This window comes from Gracilinanus agilis, chromosome 1 (genome assembly GCF_016433145.1).
Source record: "Gracilinanus agilis isolate LMUSP501 chromosome 1, AgileGrace, whole genome shotgun sequence".
Classification (NCBI taxonomy): domain Eukaryota; kingdom Metazoa; phylum Chordata; class Mammalia; order Didelphimorphia; family Didelphidae; genus Gracilinanus; species Gracilinanus agilis.
Window position 1 is genome coordinate 134,319,703 of NC_058130.1, and position 20,897 is coordinate 134,340,599.

At 42.4% G+C, this 20,897-nt stretch overlaps 1 protein-coding gene across 1 annotated transcript in view; it reads right to left on the reverse strand.

Annotated features, from left to right (window-relative positions):
* Positions 1-6,172, reverse strand: part of TRAF7 (TNF receptor associated factor 7) — a 45,128-nt gene extending 38,956 nt beyond the window's left edge. Inside the window, exon 1 of the mRNA XM_044657222.1 lies at positions 6,102-6,172. The gene's annotated coding sequence lies outside the window, so the exon portion shown is untranslated. The remainder of the gene's footprint in view (positions 1-6,101) is intronic.
* Between the last annotated feature and the right edge of the window lie 14,725 nt (positions 6,173-20,897).

Genomic DNA, 20,897 nt, shown 5'->3' on the forward strand with positions numbered 1-20,897 from the left:
AACAAGTTAGGTTGTAAAGATATGGATGATCAGGATCAGAGGAGTCTGACATGGGCCTAGCCCAAAGGCTTAAAGCCACAAGGCATAGGTGAAAGAGATCATTTATGAGGAACCTGATGATAGGGTAACCTTTACAATTCTGTAATTCTGCGAACTCTATAAAGTGAAGAACCAGACAGAAGATCCAGCTTTGAGAATCTTCTGCAGGGAGAATCAAGTTGAAGCAAGGGGAAAGTAGTTTCTGAGAAGTCCAGAATATGGATATGGCTTCAGGGAAGGAAGAGATAGCACTGGACTAAAACCCAAAGTGTTTACTTTTTCTTTTTGCTGAATGAATAGGATAGACTTCCCCCAAGTCATGGTCAATGGCTTAAATTACTTTTCCCCTTACCTCAACTCCATTCTCTCTGGTACCTTGAAACATATTCTACAAATTGAATCTTTTGTCTCTTTTTTCCCTTTCAAAATATTTACAGAATTCATTGAATTACAAGGCTCTAAGGGACCATGTTATATGGTTCAAACTCATTTTACAGATAATACAGAGAAGATACAGATAAGAAGGAAGATCTCTTCTAGGCCCAGGGTTCCCATGCCATATTGAAGGCTTAGAGAACCAGATTCCAGTGGGCTTTCCTTGCAGGAGCAAATTTATAGGATCTAACTTCTTGAATCCAGAAAATGAACTGTTTGGAGAAAGATGCCTACAGAAACCAGAAGATCCAGACTGAACTTTGAGGCACAGTTGATTAAACTGAAGGGGGTTGAACACAATTATTTTGAATGTAAACTTTTATGCCAAAGGGCCCCTAACTGGCTTTTTGTCAATGCACCTAGCAAAACATTGGTTTTGCTTTCTCTCTCTTCTATTTCCCTCTTATCTCTAACTATTGTAGTTAGAAGACTTTTAGGGGTTTCTAGATTTAATCACCAAAAGTGTAAACACCACTTTAATCTTCAAATGGGGAGGTCTATGACCCACGTGTGCAAGAGTGAGTGACATCAGAATTTACTGACTGCCCCCTTGGGTGGTTCCTAAGCAAAGCCTTTGTTGTAATTGATACATGTGAAATGGGAGGAAGGCACAGGAAATGACAAAAGAAATGGTCTTGATAAATTGCAAGGACTTCTGGGGAACTTGCTCTTCAGCCCTGAACTGGACCTGGAGGAGCTCTGGCTGAGACCTTGGACCTGGTGAGACTGTTCTTAAATCTCTCTCTTTGCAATACCACATGGTGAGTGAAAAAAAACTGACTCCTTCTTGGATTGTTCTGAAGGGACTCTCCTCTTGGGAGGCTTTGTGACTAAAGCCTTTGCTTTATTCATCCCTCGGCCCTCGGTTCAGGGCTGAGGCCCCTTTGGTTGAGGACTAATTAGCCCTGCCTGGGTTGAGCCAGGGCCAGAGCAAAATACGTAGCATGTTAGGTTAGATATCTTGCCCTATCCTCTTCTCTGATTTTCTTAACTTTCACTCTCACTTCCTATTTGTAAATAAACTACCATAAAGTCATTCTGACTTGAGTTTTTCATTAGGAATTGAATCAATTCCTTGAAGACCACCCCTTTGAATATTCAGTCCAACCCTTTACAGCCTCACTAGAAGAGCACCTAGGCCAGTGATGGCAAACCTTTTAGAGGTGGAGGCTTGGCCCTGTCCCCCCACTGAGTGCCAGGTACACCCTGCCCCGCCCCCTTACCCCACACAGGAGAGGAAGAAAGAATTCCCATTGGGCTGCTGAGCAGAGGTGAAGTAAAGAATGTCCTCAGTGAATGGAGAGGAGTGGCCCAAACACTCTGCTCCCCTCCATCTCTCCCGCCTATGAGCCACCCACCTTACCCCCTGTGCACTCCCATTGGGCTGCTGGGCAGAGGAGTGGGGGATGTGAAAAGATATGAGGCTTGGTGGAGAGGGGGAGGGAAGCAGATCTACCCGAGTCCCTCTGCCTTTCTAGTAACAAACTTGGTGGAGGGATGGAGGGGGTTAGCAGCTTTGTGCCCAAGAGAGTGCTCTGCATGTCATCTTTGGCACCTGTGCCATAGGTTCACCATCACTATCCTAGGTATTTGGCTAGCCTGGGATGACCATGGAGCTCCATGGAATTAGGTATAGTGGAGAGAACTTGGATATCCTGAGTGAGTTCAAACACCTTCTCAGATACTTAATTATATATATTGCTATGTGACCCCCTGCAGAATCACTTAACTGCTTTCAACCTCAGTTGTAGTTTCAGCCTATCTTATGTCTAGGCCAGGATGCCTTGGTTCCTTTGGTACAGAAGCAGCTTGACTTCTAAGGACAGAGGGGAGAAGAAGCTAATGGGACAGGGGATAGGGGAGTGAATGGGGGTGCTATTATCCTGGAACCACAGCACTACATCTTAAAAGTGGAAGATCCCCAGGTGCTGGAATTTTTTTCAAGCTGATGGGGGAGGGGGGTACCCGGGAGGGGGTTATTAGCCTGGCAGGGAGACAGATGAACAACAATTCCTGTCTGGGATTGGAGAGGAAAGAGTCTGACAATTCCATAAACCAATGGGACTAAAAAGCATTGTTTCCTCCAGACATAAAATATCAAGGGATCAGAATGTCTTGGGCTAAACAGCCTTTGCAGTAGATCCTGTCTGACCCCCTCACCCCTATCACATATCTGCCTTCAAACACTCTTTCCTTCTCAGATGGGACCCTTTCCAGATACAGAGCCCCTGTTCTAGAGGTCATAGTCATATGGCTCTATTTTGGCCCTGTAGAACCTAAGCTGATCAGTCACACCAAAATGGAAAATAAGTTTCTTGAAGGGAAGAACTGTTTAATATTTGTCTGTTTCCCAAGTGCCTTGAATATAGTTAACTGAGAAATGTTGATTAAAGTAGGTAGTAGTGCTGTGAGTCAGATTCGGGCTTTCTGCTCTTATTACATCCAGGGTTCTCTTCATTAACTTATTGTATGATCTTGGGCAAGTCCCTGCATCTACATGGGCTTTAGTTTCCTCATCATGGAAAAAAAAAGGGTGTGTATATGTGTATGTCATATTCCAACATTCCTAACTTCCCAGTTTCATACCATGCTTCCATAGTGCTAAAAGCTTAATATGGTAGGCTATAAAACAGCACAATTTTGTATCTTTTTTTTCTTCTTTAAGCCCTTACTTTCTGTCTGAAAATTGAAACTATCAGTTCCAGGGTGGAAGAGCAGTAAAGGCTGGGTAATTGGGGTTAAGTGACTTGCCCAGGGTTAACTTGCTAGGAAGAGTCTGAAGCCATATTTGAACCCAGGACCTCCCATTTCTAGGCCTGACTCTCTAACCACTGAGCCCCCTCACCCCCATTTTGTATCTTAAGGAGGATGTTTCTGTACTATGGTCTGACGCTTCATAGGGTCAAGTTATTTTGTGAATTAGTGTGAATCCTTCTCATGTATTTGTGACAGGAATTCCTCCAGGGCAGGGACTACAAGTGTTCCAGAGTTGAGTCAATGTGGAGAAGAGGGCTTATAATAGAGGCAGAAAAGGTGATTGCATTCAATCCTAACTGTTACAGATCTTTCACTTTCAATAGGAAAACCAAAATGAACCAGTTTATGTTGGCAAGGATCATGAGTTAATCATTCAATATTCCTTATGCTCCGGGTCTTGCTTCAAAGGCACGAAGAGGAAAATGATACTGTCAGGAGCCCATGTTCTATATAATGAAGATCTCTGTAATAACACCCCTGCCCCTCTTTGCACTGACTTTATACTGTAGAAGGTGCTCCTGTTGTCTCATTTGATGCTAGTAAAACCCCTATGAGGTAGGTAGGGCAGGGGCTATTACTTTCACTTTAAGGGTGAAGAAAAAGGCTCTAAAAGTGACTAGATTGGGGACAGCTGGGTGGCTCAGTAGATTGAGATCCCAGCCCAGAGACAGGGGGTCCTGGGTTCAAATCTGATCGCAGACACTTCCTAGCTGAGTGACCCTGGGCAAGTCACTTGACTCCCACAGTCTAGCCTTTGCCACTTCTGCTTTAGAACCAATACAGAGTATTGATGTAAGGCAGGTAAGTTAAAAAAAATAAAAATAAACAAAAGAAAGCGACTGGTTCAAAGTATACAGTAATATTGGGCCTTGGACTCACATCTCTGAATTCTGGTCTAGAGCTGAATGAGACCAGATGGATGGTGTTAGCATGAGTATAGCTCTAGACACTTAGAAACACACACATACCTTCCTACATAAAACCTCACTGCATCCAGGCTGGTCTCTAGACCATTCCCTAAACACACCTGGTCAATTGCTGTCTCTGCAGTTGTGCTCACACGATTCCCCTAAGGATGCCATCCTCCTATCTCCTCTCCCCAACCAGCCCCATTTTATCACTCAAGCCCCAACTCCTCCAGGGAGCCTTCTGTGCTCACTGTGATCTTTTCCCTCCTCTGTGCACCTGGCTTGGAGTTTCTTCCATTCATTTGGCACTTGCCACAATCTAGTCTGATAATGAGTTTGCCTTTCCATATGTCTCATTTCCCCAATTAGTTTGGCAGCTCTTTGAAGGCAGAGTTCAAGTGTTCACTTTTCTACAGTCACAGATTGCCGGCCTAGAGCTAGAAGGGACCTCAAAGGCAATATAGACTAACCCCCTTGATTGACAGTTAGGTGACTTGCCAAGGTCAGAGTATCAGAAAAAGAGGCTGAACCTAAGCCTTGGACTCCAAAGCCTGTGTTCTTTCTACTGTATCAGAGATCACAGAGCAAACAGGTTAATACCCTGCCTCCAAAAAAGTGGCTGGACTGATTGTCTAAAACACTCCCCAGCAGGCCTGGAATGGTAATAGGGGAGGGAGGGGCAAGCATCATTGTCTTGGAGCCCTGGCTCAGGATTCTTCTCATTCCAGAATATTTGAAAAGGTTGCAAGCAAGCCACATGTACATTGCCTTCATTCTGGGTGGCTCTTTCCCCTGGTGAACACTCACCCTCCTGCTAGCCCCCTCTGCCCCATTATGGTACTGTATGGTTCCAACTATCTGTTCAGGGGAGGTAGCAGAGCAAAAAAATCTACACGGATGTCCCAGTTCTGCTGGACAAAGTACTAAGCAGTATGCCTGACAGCCTGTGAAGTCTCAAAAAATCTACTGGGGAAAGAATAGGTGCTACAACAGGTGAGATAAAAGGTTCAAAGGGCTGGCCAGCTTCTACAACCTGGGAACAATCACTATCAGTCTCTGTTCAGGAAAACATGTGACCTGAATTCCTCGCCAGCATGCTGTTTGGTTCACACACAAAACAAAACTAGGACAGCCCTCAGGGTCTCCCTTCTGTTCTGCATTAGCTGTGCCTCGAAACCCTGGACTACATGAGTCTAACTAGGACACCTGAGCTGGCATTAACATAGAAACTACAGACTTTGCTTCTAGGGCAGATAGAAAAGCTCTTTACAGAGGGAAAACTGCCAGTTTTTAAGGTGTAGTCTTCTTTTCCCCCAGGTATGAAACAGGTATTTACTTCCTCCCCACAAAAGACTCTTCCAAGCATGCTTTTGACAAGGATTTATAACAGGACACAACAACTTCTCACTACAATTTTCAATCTTGGGACGTTAAGACAAACAGTAGAACATTAAGCAGGTTTTAGCTAAGGCGCCGTCTTGATGGCTGCTTAGCCAGGGGTCCAAAGTCTCGAGCAAAGACACCAAGGAAGCAGAGAAACTTCTAAGCTAGATTTCACTGGGAAAACAAGTTAACAGCAAATTAGCCAAAAGTACTTGGCAGAACAGCAGTCACACTACAGAAGCATTAAATGAAGTGTTTCCTGAGAGATGCAGAGTTAGAGACGGGAAATTAATTTGATTTCAAATATCACCCTCAGCCTGGGCTACCACGTCAGCCACAGAACAGAAAACAATTAAGTTGCTGGGTCAGTATGAGTTTGCAAATAATTAACTAACCTGAATTTTAATAGCCATATGTTACCAGGAACCACAGTTTGCTACAGGAAAAGTGCAAAATGTCAATTTCATCAGCAACAAATCCAACCCGGGATGATAGTGGGGGTGGCAGTGGCGGCATCAGCCGCTCTGCTGAAATATACCCAACGGTTAAACCTGAGTCTGGAACAGACAAATGTTTTACCTCCTAGGAAATTCCTGCCGGTCCTGCACTCATCCTCTTTCAAAATGTCTCTTGCTCAATCTGCGTGGGTGCCTCTATGTGTCTCTCTGAAGTGATGTAAACAGAAAGGCATTCAGAGAACTGGACAATATGCAAATCACCCTGGAAAACCCCAGGCCTCAGCCAATCAGAACTCCTGCTGCAGATGGGTTGAATTTGTCCCAAACTGAATGATTTTAGGAAGGGAAACTCTCCGGTTCTCCCCACAACCCCTCAAATCTGCTTCAGCAGAAATAGACTCAGCTCCGAGACTCTAGGCTTTCTAGGGGGAGGTGAGAAGATGGGGGAAAGGTGGGAAAAGTTTCTATTCACATGTTCAGACACTTATTAGAGTCTTCAATAGAGAGGCACCCTGGAGTCAATTGTGAAATGAAAAGCAGCTTTCCCAGTTGAGCAGACTGGCTTTTCTGTATTCTGCATCTCAACACCAAGATATTTCAGGCTTTTAAAAAGCTGAACTCAAATGGGATTTGATTTTGCAATCCATAACTCCTCCTCTCCTTCTCCAGTTATCCTCTATTAATATAATCTCAAGCCTTGATCAGAGAAACAGATTTTAAACTGGAGGGCCCTTAGAAGAAATCATCTACTTCAGAGGGGTCAAACTATGAGAATTGGATTAGAAAGTAGTTAGGAAATGTTCAACAAAATAATTAAGAATATGACACACCACAGACAATATTAATTTGTGATTTTCTATGTGACTACCCCGCAAGGATCTGTTTCTAGTTCACACCTCTGATCTAGTTCAATCTCTCATTTTACAGATGTGAAACCTGAGGCCCAGAAAGAAGCAGTAACTTGCCAAAGTCCCAGAAGCAGTTAAATGGCAGAGTTTGAGCCTGGATGCTTCTAACTCCAAAAGCTCTCCAATATACTGCATTGCTTCTTGTCCAGACCAACAGGAAAGTGCTGAGATCACGGTGAGCCCAAACTCTTATGGCTGAATGCAAATGAATCATGTGGGTAGCACAGCTAAGTGTAGGTCAGTTCAGGGCTAGCTCAGGGCTACTCAGCACCAAGCATTGGCAGGAACTGCTTTTATTGGGGTGGGGGGGAGGGTGTGTAAAGCTCTTAGGAATTCTAAATAACAACAGCCTTACTTCCTCATCTGTATAATGACATAGTTGTACTAGATTGGGGTTCTTTACCTTTTGTGTCCTGGACCCCTTTGGCAGTGTGGTGAAGCCTAGGGGCTCGTCAGATTTTAAATGTATTAAACAAAATACATAAGGATTACAAAAGCAAACCAATGATGTGAAAATAAAGATGTAACTTTTTCCACTATCCACAGGCTTTAGGTTAAGAACTCCTACACTGGAAGGTCTTGAATGTCTTTTGAAGCTCTAATCTAATGAAGGCAGTGGATAAAACCTAGAGTGGAAAAAGGGGTTGCAGTCAGATGCTGACCTCAGACAAGTCACTTAACCTCCGTCTCAGTTTCCTTAACTGTAAAATGAGGATAATAAAAGCATCTACCACAATAGGTTATTGTGCAAGTTATAGATGTTTTTTAAGTGTTTAGGGCCTGGCCTGGCACACAGTAGGCACTACATGCTATATTTTTACTATTATTATTAATCCATGAACCTTTGATTTGTATACTATTAGACTATTACAGTGTGCTTTGATTTCCATTGTTTTATCTGATCCCCACAAAGCCCTATGAGGTAGAGACTGTTGGGATTAGCTCCATTTTACAGATGAGACTTTCCACCGCTCTGAGAGCTTACGGAATTTGCTTAAGGTTACACAACTAGGCAGAGGCAGGCCTTGAACCCACCACTTCCTCTTTTCTCATTTTCTTTCAAGATACTTATCTCCAAAGTTACCACTTATATTTGCCAGACTGAATGGCTTTTTTTCTAATCCCTGCAGCATCTACCACTACCATCTACTCTCTGGGATTATGTGGCACTGCTCTCGCTTGGTTCTTCAATTATTTAAGCAATTAGTCTCTTTTGTTGGTCCATTTTCCATTTTATATTCATTAATTATGAGTACTCCCTAAGGTTCTCACTTCAGCCCTTTTCTCTTTTCTTTCTATACTTTTTTACCTGGTGATTTTATAACCTCCCCTGGGTTCAATGATTATCTCCTATGTAGGTGATTCCTAGGGTCCATATATCCAGCCTTAGTGGCTCCTCTCCTCTCTCCTTCTTTCTCAAAAAACCTTTACCTTCCATCTTAGAATCAATACTGAAAGAGCAGTAAGGGCTAGGTAATGGGGGTTAAGTGACTAGCCCAGGGACACACAGCTAGAAAGTGTCTGAGGCCATATTTGAACCCAAGATCTCATCTCTAGGCCTGGCTTTCAATCTACTCAGCCTCCTAGCTGTGTCTCTTTCCTGAGATATAGTGCCAAGTCATCAACTGCCTTTTCAATACCTTACAATGGATGTCCTGTAAGCCTCTCAAACTCAACACATCCAAAACAACCTTCCACTCAAACCCTCCCTCTTCCAGATTCTCCTTCTAGTCACCCAGGTCTATCTACAATCTTTGTGTCACTTTCAACTTTTCCTTTTCCCTCACCCCAAATATTCAATCTGTTGCCAAATCTTTTCATTCCTACAATCACAACATCTCTCACATATGTCCATCTCTTCTCTCTATTAATATTAATTCAGGCCCTGCTCACCTCTCTCCTGGATTACTGCCAAATCTCCTCCAATTGTTCTCTCTGCCTCATCTTTGCCCATTTGAATCCACTCTAGACTTGGCTGTCAAAGTGATTGTTCTAAAGCAAAAGTCTGACCATGTTATCCAACATTTCCCTCTCTGGCTCCCACAAACATGAGGACTTAATAAGCTTCAACTGGCATCACCTCCAGAGTAAAAAAAAACAAAAACACTTTGGCATTGAAAGTTCTTTGTCACCTGGCCCTTCTAGCCTTCATATACTTGACTCCCCTCTCCTGCTACCCTGGCCTGTTTGCTGCTCCTTGGCAGTCCTCAAGACCTTCCCTGACTTCAGTAATGAATGTCTCCCAGGTCTAAAATACTCTCCCTTTTCACCTTTGCCTCTTAGGTTTCCTAACTTCAAGTCTCAGTTCATAGCCCACCTTTCACAGGAGACCTTTCCCAGTTTCCTGACTAACTACTAAAGCCTTCCCTTCTAGATTGTTACTGTTGTTCAGTTGTATCCGACTCTCTATGATCCTATTTTCTTGGCAAAGATACTGGAGTGGTTGGCCATTTCCTTCTCCAGTTCATCTCATAGATGAGGAATCAGAAGCAAACAGGGTTAAGTGATTTCTCAGAGTCACAAAGCTAGTAAATTTTGAGACTAGATCTGAACATAGGAAGGAATGTCTTTAGACCCTGCACCCTATCCACTGTGCCACCTTCTAAAATTACCTTCCATCTACTCTGCCTCTGTCTTGTAAATACCTGGTAATTTACACGGACACTCTTTCCTCAGAACCTCACTGGAATGTGAGCTCCTTGAAGCCAGGGAGTGTTTTTGTACTTTCTTTGTATCCTCTGTGTTTAGCGCGATGCCTGGTACACAGGAAATTTAATAAATGCTTGACACCCCCCCCCCCCTCAGCGGGCTCTTTCTGCCTAAACAATAGTCTGTCTCTCCCATTCAGCTTCCACACAACTGCCAACAGGACATTCCTAAAGCACAGGTCTCATCTGATCACTTTCCTCCTCACACTTCACTGGCTCTCTTGTATCTCTAGGATCAAATACAACCTGCTCTCTTTGTCACATAAAGCCCTTCACAGTCTGACTTAAATCTCTCTCTCAAACTTTTACCTTCTGTCTTAGTTATCAATTCTTTTCTTTAAAACCAAACCAAACCCTACCTTCCATTTTAGAATTGATACTAAGTATTGGTTCCAAAGCAGAAGAGTGGCAAGGGCTAGGCAATGGGGGTTAAGTGACCTGTCCAGGGTCACACAGTTAGGAAATATCTGAGGTTAGATCTGATCTAGTTCTGGCTTTTTATCTAGAGTTCCTAGGTTTGCTCCTCCAAACCTTTCTAATATATGATATTAAGCTTTTTAACTTTATATTATTTCACTTCATGAACTCTGCTGTTCCCTACAAAACATTCTATTTCTCATCTGCATGCCTTTTCACCCTAATCTTTCAGAAACCTTAACTTCCTTCAAAGCTTGGCTCAAGCACTCCTTCCTGCATAAAGCCCTTCCTCATCTTCCTGGCTGCTAGGCTCATTCTCTTCCCCCCTTATCTTGTATATACTTACATACTACCTTTGGCATAAATTTTGTACATCATAACATATGTATATGATGGCTCTGACAAAATACAAACTCTTTGAAGGTTTGCTTTTTCCCTATGTAACTCCAAGTGTAGCACTGTGCCCAGCACATAGAAGGCACTTAATACTTGTTGACTGAATGAACACAGTAACAGACTGGACAGAAGTTGTTAAAAATCAAAAAGTAAACTCCAGTTCAGGTTAACCTGATAACCATTTTGGGATTAAATGTTCAACTGTGCTTCTACTTTGAGAGGCCTGTCTATGGGGGCCCAGATCTGGGAGCCACTTAGATAAATTTGCAGAACCCAAGAGGAAGTTAGTTTTCCATTAACAAAGTTTCCAGCCTAAAATACAAAATCAGGAAATAGTACCAGGAAAGGCTCTCTAGTGACACTAACCTCCAGCTGCTCTGAGTTTACTTAATTGACCTTCAGGAAAAAAGAACGTGCCATTTTAAAAGGGTCTGTGTGGGCCCCTATGTCACTTCATTTAGGTTATCTCTGTCAGAAATTTTGTGTGTTTGTCTGGTCTGCAAGGCAGTTCGCTAGCTTTCCATGAGAAAAAAACTCCACCCAAGTCACATCAGCAAATTCGCCTGTCCACTTCTAAACTGTCCTATGGCAATATATGGGCCAAGTAGTCTCTGAACCAATTCTTCTCCAGACTAGGAAGTTGTCTAGTCATCCTACAAACTCCTTGAAGAACAGGAAACTAAGAGAAGGAGACTCTTCAACTTCCTTGTCTTGATGTGTTTTCTTTCCCCAGAATCAATCCTGGCTTTTTGATGGGGGCATGCAGATCTACTTCACATCAACTAGTGCTGAGATGTATCAGGAAATCAATGCTCATATATCAGTCTTCCAAAGCTTGGTTAAGGTAAAGGGGTGGACAGGGCATCCATTGTGAAACTCAGATAAGGATGCCACATGGTGAGTGAGAGAAAGAAAAAGGGAGAAAGAGGGAAGGAGGGGGGGAGAGGTAGAGGGAAGGAGGGAGGGAGAGAGGGGGAGAGAGGGAGAGGGAGAAGGAGAGGGAAATCCAAACATCAGAAAGAACATTTCAGTCCCAAAGGGAAATCCTGCTTAAAGACTCAGAGTAACCGGAGTATGTGTGTCATCAGAAGGATACTAGTAGGGAATATGGTATAAAATTACAAAGTGTCTACTGTCCTAACCTAATTTGACTGTCCCCATTCAAAATCTTGTAAGTACCCCAAATATGATAGTAACACTTCATTGGAAACATTTTGACTCATTCTCATCTTAGGAGCAGCTTGGTGGTGCAGTGAACAGGAGTGCTAAACCCAGAGTAAGGAAGACATCTTCCAGAGTTCAAATCTGACCTCAGCTGGGCAAGTCACTTCACCCTGTTTGCCTCAGTTCCATCTGCAAAATGACCTGGTAAAGGAAATAGCAAATCACTCCAGTATCTTTGCCAAGAAAATCCAAAATGGGGTCATGAATGACTGAAAAGACTGAACACCAATTCTCAAACTACATAATGGGAATTTTGCAACACCAGAGAGGGTTCCTATGGTCTCTGTGGGTCCCCGTCTCCATCTTTAAAATATCATTGCATTTTTTTATTTGGAGGCACATATAGCTTTACATTTTGAGATCCAATTTATTAATTAAGGTCAAATAATAAAAGGAGGGTGTAATAATTTCAAGGGAGCTCACGGAAGGTTTCACAGAGAAGGTGACATCTGACCCGAGTCTTAAAGATTCAGGAAAATCTTTCTTGGAGCTCTCAGCATGGAGAGCACTCCTTAGAGCACAACTTAGGTTCCGGACAGACATGAGGAGGAGCATGTAGTAGCAATGTTTGGAGGATTATAGACCTAGACTAGAAGGCACCTCAGAGATGCTATCCGTGAGAAAAAAAATTTCTCCACATTTTACAGATGAGGAAACTGAAGCCCAAGGAAATCAAATCATTTATCCCAGGTCACAAAAATGGTACGAGTAAGAAGCGGACTTGATCCAGATGAAATAAACTTCATGGAATCCCTCTTCTCCCCCATTCGAATTCACCCTCCTTTCCCACTGTGGCCACAGTTCATCCCCAAAAGCCAAAGGATGAAGATGTTCCTGGTTGGAAGAGACCTTACCATTAGTTCTAAAGCATTTTCATTTTTATTTTTTTCTCCATTCCTTTTGATTACAATGTTTCCATTTCCCCCCCCTCCCCCTTCATCCTCTCCATTTTGTGATTTATACCAATAACTAATGTTGGCAAGGATGCCATCTTATTCATGCAGCAAGGTAGAAACTACTGAAACTCCATCTACTTTTTTTTCTTCTAACTTCATACCTTCTGTTTTAGTAGCAATTCTAAGACAGCAGGGCAAAGGCTAGGCAAATGGGGTTAGGTGACTTGCCCAGTGTCACACAGCTAGAAAGTGTCTAAGGACAGATTTGAACCCAGATCCTCCTGACTCCAGTCCTGAAGCTCTATCTAGTGTGCTACCAAGTTGCTCCTCCACCTACTTTCAACCAGGCATCTCATGTAACATTCATTCTTTTATTGCTGGCTCACTGATACCTACCAGAGTGTCCTTCCATTCAAACTCAGCTTGTATATTATTAGCTGAAAAAAGGTTTCTTGCCCTTTCCTCAGCTGAGATTAATAGTTACTTCTGGATAACGATGCTTACAAGCAGATTTCCACAGGAATCAGATTCCCTCAACTAGCACCGATATTCTTTATTCCTTGCTGTTTCGCTCTCCTGAGCTCTTTTTTCCTTCCTCTTCTAGAAAACACACACTTGTGATTCTCTTTTCATTTAACTCCACCTATCTTTTGGTTTGATTAAACACAATGAGCATTCATTATGTGCCTGTTGTGTACAATGACTAAAGGGATAAAGGGCACAAAGGTACAAAGACAAAAAAAGAATGGTACCTGCCCTCAAGAACCTTACACTCTACTGGAAGGATACAACATACCCAGAACTATAAAGTTCTATAAAGAACTATACAAGATAACTCAAAAAAGAGCACTGGCAGTATGTATGTATATGTATATGAAAAACAGTTAGACAGACATGGGTGAGGTTGAGGTGGGAAGAGAGAGGAGAGGAGGAAGAGAAGGGAGATTATGAAACATTTCACAGAAAAGGGGGCATCTGAACTGAACCTTAAAGGAAGATAAAGATCAAGACAGGCAAAGAGAAAGGGATGAATGTATTTCATTCATAGGGGATGCGCCTTGAATGAAAACAGAGGTGAGGAATGGAATGAGAAGTTCAGGAAACAGGTATAAATAATGTAATTTCTTGAGAACATATATTTGATGAAGGAAAAGATGTCCTTTCCTTCTCTCTCCAAGTCTCCTGCCTAGCACCTTTGGGCTCTGAGGACTCTTCTGAAGAAATAACTGGAGAATTCCATTGCCTTGTTTAAGTCACCCAGAAAACTGGTCCATCAATAAATATGCCTCCAATTTTCCCTACTCAAACCATTCTTCAAGGTTCACATCTTCTATGAAGTCTTCCATGACCACTTTAACCCACCAATCAAACTATACTCTAACTCACAGAATGTCAGCCTGGGAGGGGTCTTAGAGACCAAACATTTTACAGGTCAGGAAACTGAGGGACAGAGAGATCTAAGGACTTGCATATAAGCTAGAGGCAAAGAATCAGAATCCCAGGATTTCTGATACCAGTGTACTAGACAGAGTTGGCCTAATGGTTAGGTAGACCTGGCTTCAGGTCACATCTCTGATGCAATCTGGTTTTGTGATCTTGGGCAAATCTCAGAACTCTAGGCTCAGAGACTACAGAGAAGGTGTTGACCTTCCTCACTAGAGAGAGTTCCCTCATCCAGTAGTTTCCTCTACCAATGAAGTTACAGATACAGTTCCTAACATTAGAATGTGAGTTATTGGAGGGCAGACTGTCTTTTGCCTACTTTGGTATCTCTAGTGCTTAGCACAGGGCCTGGCACACAGTAGGCACTTAATAAATGCTTACTGATATGTACTATCCTTATGAGAATCTGAGGATGTGGACCTGCTTTGAGGTCTCTTTCAGTCCCAGATCATTAGAACCATCTAGGACCTAATATAGTTTGTAGTTCCAAGGGGAGCCCAATAGTTCCTGGTCTGTCTTGGCTGGAATTTGTACTTTCATGCTTGGGCCTCAGAAATCAAGTGAATCTTGAAGGGAAGACTCTCAACATTCTTCATGAGGCTGAATATTTGGAACAGAGCTGCCTGGTGTTAGGGTCACAGGCTGCCTGGTCTACCAGAGAAGGAGAAGGGACTTTAGAATGCGCTTCTTGCCCCAAGCCTCCAATGTGTCCAGCTTGCATGCAGGTGGGTCTTAGTGACTTGACATTTTCCAGAGAACAGCAAGTGCTGAGAGCTGGAACCATAATTAAGCTGCACGTTTGGCAGCAATCAGCCTGAGGGGTGGAGGCTGGCCTGGTGAAAACATCAGCTCCCAGCTGGGTGGACTCTGGTCTGACTTCAAAGACAGCTAAACAGAGCTCCAGGTGGGAGGCTGTGCTTGCTGGATTCCTTCCAGAGGCCCCACGAGCTGCACGTGGGACTTGAGGATGATCCCAGAGGGTTCCTTCTATTGGAACGAACAGTCTGACCTGGTACCCTGGCCAAGACGTTCCTCACCTTCGATGAGGCAGTGTGCTGGCTGCCACCCCACATCCCCCAAGAGGCAGCTGTATGTCAATGGGGCCCATGAGCAAAGGTTCCAAATACTATAGAAACATGAGGTTCCCATGGCAACATAAACACAGACTTTCTCCCAGATGTGCCATTAGATTCCTCTTACCCCAACATTCTTCCCTGGAACATACAGTGTGTGTCTGGGCAGCTGTATCTAGGCACTTCTCTGGCCCATTGCCCACATACCCTGAAGGCAATTCAACTGAATGGCAGCAAAAATCTCTGATTTTCATTCATTCTTCTAGTCTCCAGTGAGTCATCTCTCCTGGAATAGCATAAAGCCCAGTTTACTGCAGACCGGCCTAGAGAAGGCAGGTGCCTCAGGGGGATCCCTTCAACTCTCAACTTTAAATTCTATCAGTGGCACCACTTGTTACCCTTTTCTCAACCTCCAGCTCCAACTCTCTCCTATACAATTTCACATTAGTTCCTTTTCTATTCCCATCACAACCAAACCTGGCCCAGACCTGATTGCAACTAGTTTCCCCTGCCCCTAATGGCCCCTGCTCCCATTGATGAATTCTTCCTAGAACTTTCATCTTTTTTTCTTAAAACCCTTACCTTCTGTCTCAGAATAGATACTAAATATTGATTCCAAAGCAGAAGAGTGATAAGGGCTAAGCAGTTAGAGTTAAGTGACTTACACTGGGTCATACAGCTAGGAAATGTCTTGAGGCCAGATTTGAACCCAGGACCTCCTGATTCCAGTCCTAGAATGGCTTGACTGGCTTCGAGCAGCCAGTCATACTTGTGTGAAGTATTCAGGGGGTGGGCCTTTTAGAATCTGACCAAAACAGCTTGTCTTCTATATCTAGAGACTGAAGGCCTCCTTTAGTGGTTTCTGAAGGTTTTCTCTAGGGCAGGCTAAGGGCACAACAAAGGGAGGGAGAGGCATAGAGTTCCTTTCAGCATCAAAATAGGACAACCTTTCTTCTTTGTTAGCAATTGATGTCACTTCAGGTCCTATTCAATGTTCAAGAAGAGTAGCATTTTAGCAAACACAATAAAGTGGGCTCTTGCACCCAATAGAAAGAAGTCTTACAACTTTCATCCACATTTCTTGAATACTAATCTACTGACCAATACAATTAATATTAAATGCCTATTATATCTGGTTATACAAAAGTGAAAAACAACATCACCCCCAAGAAATTCATAATGCAGTAAGGGTATAATGCTTGTATATAAATAAATATGAATTAGAAAGTACTAGATGAGCAGATGAGGTCAAATTGGGAAAATTAAAGGGAGGGAGGAATCATAACCAGAAAGGGAAAAGGTTTCAAGGAAGAGATGGCACCTGAGCTGGGTTCTGAGGGAAGAGAAGGATTTTAGCTATTCCAGGTATGAGGATGCCATACACAAATACATAAAAACAGGAGAGGGCAGGGTGAGGCCAAGGAAAAGATGAGTAGTATAGCTTGCCTGTAAATAATCTTTGTGAAATAAGGCTGATAAGGTAGGTGAAAGCCAGTCTGAGAAGGGCTTTAAATCCTGAAATAATTGGTACAGTGCCTGGCACATTATTAATAATGATAAATATCGATACAGGATTTTAAGTTGCAAATTACACAGATTGCAAAGTACACAGATTCAATGATTTCAAGCTAGAAAGGAACACAGAGATCACCTAAGGTCCTAAGAGACCCCCACTCTGCTACTCAAACAACCTTTTTACTCAACAAACTCTAGTGGCTCCCTATTACCTCCAGGATCAAATGAAAAATCCTCTATTCACTATTTGAAACCCTTCATATCCTAGTTTCCTTACATCTTGCTTCCTTCCACATACTCTTTGTCTAGTGATACTGTTCTGGCTGTTCCACTGCACATTTTTCTGGATGTCTCCATGCCTGGAATGCTTTCCCTCCTCATCTCCATCTACTGGACTACCTGGCTTCTTTTAAACCCCAACTAAAATTCCTATTTCTATAGGAAGCCTTTCCTAATCCCTCTTAATTCTAGTGCTTTCCCTCTGTTAATCCTATTTACCCTGTACAGAGCTTATTTGTATATATTTGCTTGAATATTGTCTCTTCCATTAGATGGTGAGCTCCTTGAGGGCACTAACTGCCTTTTTCATCTTTTTGTATCTCCAGTACTTGGTATAGTGCCTGGCACATAATATTTGTTTATTAACTGATCTATGTCAGTAGTTTTCAAAGTTTGGTCCAGAGACCCCTGAGAGTCTTTGAGACCATTTCAGGAGGGGCTTAAAGTTAAAACCATTTTCATAATAATAATAAGATGTTTTAATTTCTAATTTGGTATTTACTGATAGGCATAATCCATAGAAAAAAAATGTTGGGGGAGTCTTCAATATTTTTTTCCTCTTCCAGCTTTCACTCATTATTTGTAATCCTTTTTAAGTTCCAAATTCTCTCTCATACCTCCTCCATCTCAACTTTTAAGAGTATAACAGGGTCCCGAGGCTAAAAAGTATGAGAATCATTTAGACAACCTCAATCTACAAGTGAGGAAAATGGGGCTGAAAAATATCAAATGAACTGCCTTTGATCATACAACTCATGTCAGAGGTAGAATTAAAACTCAGATTTGCCTGATGCCAACTCCAGCACTCTCTTTCCTATTCCATGCCTTTTTAAGATTGCTCAAGTAGAGGAGTGACTTGACTAGACTTAACCACTAGAAGTGGCCATGGTAGAAAAATGGGTTGGAAAGAAAAGAGCCTTGATGTAGGGAGACCAATGAGGAAGCTATGATGAAGAGGTAGAAACAACAGAACTTGGTAAGTGATTGGATATGAAAGGGCAAAAGAGAGAGAATAATTGGAAACGGCTCAATGGGTGACTAGGAACATGGTAGTGCAATCAATAGATGGGAAGTTAGAAAGAGTAGGTTTGGGGGAGAAGGCAGTGGATTCAGTTTCATACATATTGAGTCTGAGATAACAGCAGACAGTTAAATATGTAGGACTGAAAATGGGGTGATCCTGAGTACAGTGGCAGAGATGCTCATTGAAACCATAGGAATGGATAAGATCATTGATGGAGAGATGATATTGAGATGGCTCAATGGATAGAGCACTATGCCTACAATCAGGAAGATCTGTACTCAAACACTTCCTAGCTATGTGACCCTAGGCAAGAGGAGGAGGAGGAGAAGGAGGAGAAGAAAAGAGAGAGAAGTTTAGGGAAGAAAGTCTTTGGGAATGTCCAAATTTGTATTGTGAGAAGAGAAATGAAAAAATGAGACTGAGAAGGAAGCAACCAGAGAAGCAAGTGAGCTGATATGGCAATGTCACAGAAATCTGGGAAAAGAAAATACCATCATTTAGATCCTAGTTGCATTTTTTTTTAAGAGCTAGAAGGGACTCTAAAGGTCACGTAGTCCAACCCTTACATTTTTCAGAGAAAACTGAGGCTTAGAGGGGTTAAGTGATTTATTCAATGTAACACAAAAAAGTGTTAGAGCTAGGATTTGAACCTAGAGCTTTTGACTACAAATCCAGCATTCTTTCCATTGCAGAAAGGTACACAATCAACGGGATCAACTGGAACAGAAAAGGCCTAAGAAAAGACCACTGGATTTGACAGCTATTAATAAGGATTCCAGCAGATATAGTCTGAAGTGAAGAACTAAAATGGGTACTGAGATCACAAGAGGAAGATGGGAAAGTCTCCCGTAAATAAATAATAGAGATGAGAAGAAATGACAAAACTTACAGCTGAAAAGGAGCTCTGAGATCAACTATTAAAACTCTCCCATTTGGGCAGCTCAGTGGATTGAGAGCCAGGCCTAGAGAGGTCCTAGGTTCAAATCTGGCCTCAGATACTTCCCAGCTGTGTGACCCTGGGCAAGTCACTTGACCCTCATTGCCTACCCTTACCACTCTTCTGCCCTGGAGCCAATACACAGTATTGACTCCAAGATGGAAGATAAGGGTTTAAAAACAAAACAAAACAAAAACAAAAACAAAAACAACTCTCCCATTTGACAGGAGTCTGAGGTCCAGAGATGGGAAGCAAAGGTCACATAAGTGGTAAATAGTAGAGCAACTACTTAAATTCAGGTCTGCAGATGGCATGAAATTCTAAAAAGAAGAAACTATTGAGTAACTGTGAGAAAACAAAAATCAGAGGAACAAAAAATATGCCAACTCTTCCTCCAGACTGTAACAGTTTGAGACCATGAGAAGTGTGACCAGTACTTGAGAGGTAAATGTTATGTTGCCAGGGGAAAACCAGGTTTCCTTTAGTTCCAGGTGGTTATAAGAGGATGAAATGGAGTTTATTTACAAAAGGGTAAGGTTTTAAAGATACAGTGAAAGAGATTAGCAGAGAAGCATGAAACTGGGGAGAATTATGGCTGAGTGATATAGGAACCAGAGGCATTCACTGAGCAACAGAAAGAATTCTAAACCTGTAGATAGGAGAGGCCTGGGTCTGAATCGCAGCTCTGATACTCCTTAGCCAGGTGATCTTGGCAGGCCATTTTATATCTCTGAATCTCAGTTTCTTCATCTGAAAAACCAGGATAACAATACTTGGGGGAAAATGGGGGGAGGGGGGGAAATAATATTTGTGCTACCTACCTCACTAAGCTGACAGGGAGGAAGGTGTACGTTGTAGATCTTAAAGCCCTCTACAAACATGACTTATAGAAAAGCAAGGAGCAAATTATATAAAAGCAAAGAGCTAAGGAAAAGGTTATACAATTATGCATTAGAGGAACTAGACATTGAGAAACCATCAAGGACTAGCTATAAGGCAGGGCAGAAGTTTGTAGACCAGTTCAATCATCAGCTTGTGTAGCCCTGAGTCATAGTGCTAATCGAAAGAGAAGATGGGAGTTGACAAGCTTTTTTTTTATTATTATTTTTTTGTACAAAAAAATTTATTATAGCTCTTTTTGTTTTATTTTTTTTAAACCTGTACCTATTGGTTCTAAGGCAGAAGAGTAGTAATAACTAGGCAATTGGGGTTAAGTGGCTTGCCCCAGAGTCACACAGCTAGGAAGTGTCTGAGTCCAAATCTGAATTCAGATCTTCCTGTCTACAGGCTTGGATCTCTATCTACTCACCTACCTACCTGTCCCAGAAAAATTATATTTGATTATTTCTTAATTGCTACTATTTTCAGCCAACAAAAGCCTTTAGAAGTTAGAATAAAGGTATCATGGAGTTTCAGAGGCGATGTCTGAGTCAGTCCTTTATGGCAGAGAGGTATTCAAGGGGGAAATATAAATAGGAAGCCTTCTCTTTGATAGAAAAGAAGATTATATTGGACAGATGCTCAGAAGCAGAAAGAAACCAAAAGGATGTCAGGACTGAATTACAGGACATTTGAGAAACTGAAATGTTTATTGAAGAGTCACTTACTCAAGTTAGGAAGGAACAAACAGGCAAAAGAAATTCCTGAGGGAGAAGGACAGGAAGAGAGAAGTCAGAAGGATGAGTGCCACACAGCCAGAAAAAGGAAGGAAAAACTCTGGGAAGTAAAGTTGGCCCCAGAGCCCAGAAACATCTGCTAAAAAGACCTGCAGGAAAGGATTATCATAGCCTATGGGATCTGTTTGGGAGAGAAAGTGAAAATTCACTGAAGCTTTGGCATTCCAATGGAGAGAGAGAATCACGGACTACTAATTCCCAACACAATTACTGCACTTCAGTGAAGTGAGGGTTCAGAGTTATGAATGCAACCTCAGAAATGGGAAATAGAGAAGCATTTCCCACCTTCAATTGAGTATTACACAGGATGCAGCATTCAAGTCTGAAAGTCAGAAGGCTGATAACACCTACACCTCTGGAAAGGTATCAAGGTCAGGGCCCTAGGGGGAATAGCTCCAGTCTGTCACTTTATTATCTCTAC